The sequence below is a fragment of the Bison bison genome, unplaced genomic scaffold, assembly GCF_000754665.1.
Source record: "Bison bison bison isolate TAMUID 2011002044 unplaced genomic scaffold, Bison_UMD1.0 scf7180017864068, whole genome shotgun sequence".
Taxonomy (NCBI): domain Eukaryota; kingdom Metazoa; phylum Chordata; class Mammalia; order Artiodactyla; family Bovidae; genus Bison; species Bison bison.
Genome location: NW_011494640.1, coordinates 8,060,298 through 8,062,224, shown reverse-complemented (window position 1 = coordinate 8,062,224; position 1,927 = coordinate 8,060,298). Strand labels below are relative to the sequence as shown.

The window sequence follows — 1,927 nt, the reverse complement described above, 5'->3', positions numbered from 1 at the left end:
CAGTATTCTTGCCTGAAAAATCCCATGGATGGAGGAGCCTGGCGGGCTACACAATCCATGGGGTCCCAAAGAGTCGGACACGACTGAGCGACTTCACTTTCACTTTAAATGGTTAGACAGCAAACAGTTCTTGGAAACTAAACAGGGCTTCTAACTACTGTTAAACCTAACTTCTTTTCCGAGATCCTTACGTTTAAGGGTTAGTAAAGCAGGTCAGGGTAGGGATCACTGTTAAGGAAGACACAGAGGGCTTGAAAAATCGTCAAAATTGGAGTATAGTGTTTAAGAACTACTTGCAGAGCGGGCGAAATATGCAGACTATTAGGCCTCACACCAGTTCTGATTTTGATGCGGACAGTCCTGAAAACTAATTATTTAACTAGCTACCGAAGGTTTACCTTTTAAACACGAGATGCGGTGGGCGCACTTTGCCCACAACAAAGATGTCGCGGAACCGCCGTCGTACAGCCGCGCTCCTCTACGTGAGTCTTACGTCCGCCCTTCCTCGCGTCACATGACCACGAACCTGTCTCAACTACAGCTCCCGGAAGGGACCAGTCCCGGGCGTTCTCGCGTCTCTCTTTCTCTCCCCGCCCGCTGCGGGCGTCTCCGGCCGGTGATTTGCCCGGGCGCCTCCGTGCGCTCGGCCAACGGCCTCTGAGACCGCCCACCCGAGCACCCCGGGAGCCGGCGGGCGGCGGCCCTCGCCGGGGACCCTCCAGCGGGCCCAGGGGTGAGTGCTGACGTCTTCCCGACCCGGGATCCGCGGCCCGAGCCGGATGCGGGGCCTAGCGCTGTGGCCGGTATCCTCCGGCTATGGAGCGACCGGCTGGGCCGGTCCATGGTGCGGTCTTGGCCTTCCCCAGGGGCCTCCCCGCTTCAACCCTGACCTTTCCTCCTTCTCGGGGCGTTGCTCCCCCCTTTAGTGTCTGAGGAAAGCACGGGAGAGCAGCGCACCCTGCTGCAATCGTTCTGGGGCTAACCTTGCCCGCTTTAGTTCTGTGCCTTCGTTAGGTCGAAAAATTGAGTTTTCCACGTAGAAGATAGTTTCTGGCGTGGGAAACCCTAAGGGCGACCTGAGCTTCAAGCGAGGCTTGAGTGGTAGTCTCCTGTCATGTTCCCAGCCAAGGTCCTGGTACCTTCCCGTATGACCTTGAACCCGACACCTGTCTCTTTGAAAGTCGTTTTTGGTTTTTCTTTTACTTTGTGTGTGTGGGGAGGCGGGACGTGTTGGAGAAGAAAAGCCTTGTTGGAAGCCCAGGCGCCCCGGGGAGGCCCCTGGTCGCGCCGATCAGGAAGCATCCTTGCTGCAGGTGTGGATGTCGGGAGATGCTCCAGGGTTTCCTTCCAGGAGCTGGAAACTGGAGAAAGCTCGGATTCCCCTTATGTCAGCGTGTGACCTTCTTCGTCTGCAGGACGAGTTCCCCTTCTGCGGTAGAAGAAAACCACGGGCTGCCTCTTAACTAGGGGCATTCTCGAGGGACGAGAACCCTTTCAAAAGTGGTGGCGTCTTTTAGTTGCAGAAGATAAAAAGCCTTAGCGCCTTTGTTTCAAATGTAGAACCAGTTGTATACAGGCCTCTCACCCCACAGAGGGACTTTAACTGAAGGATCTTAAGTGTTTTCTCTCCCTAGATGGAAAAAACATTTCTTTCGGTGTTGATTACATCACCTAATGAGATCCCAAAGGAAAAACCCTTAGGAAAATAGATTCGGAGAGAATTAGAACGATTTTGTTGTACCTTGGAGTCTCTGCCCGTGTAATTAAATTGTGTGTAGGACCTGCTATCTTTTTCTTTTTGGTTGCAAGCACTTGTGAGTTGGTTTTGCTCTTTAGTTTTTTTTCCCAAAGGAAATTGTGTTTTCTATCCCTTCCTGTCTGATAGGGCTACCGCATTTTATGATTACAAAGTTTAGTGGTTACTATC

General features: G+C 52.8%; 1 protein-coding gene across 16 annotated transcripts in view; it reads left to right on the top strand.

The window, feature by feature from the left end:
- Positions 1–526: 526 nt before the first annotated feature.
- MFF (mitochondrial fission factor) overlaps positions 527–1,927 on the top strand; it is a 29,130-nt gene continuing 27,729 nt past the window's right edge. For 11 of the 16 annotated variants that reach the window (XM_010837046.1, XM_010837045.1, XM_010837041.1 and 8 more), the window contains exon 1: positions 530–733. The gene's annotated coding sequence lies outside the window, so the exon portion shown is untranslated. Of the gene's footprint in view, positions 734–1,927 lie in introns of all 16 variants that reach the window. The other 5 variants (XM_010837047.1, XM_010837044.1, XM_010837043.1 and 2 more) reach the window with 1 other exon arrangement.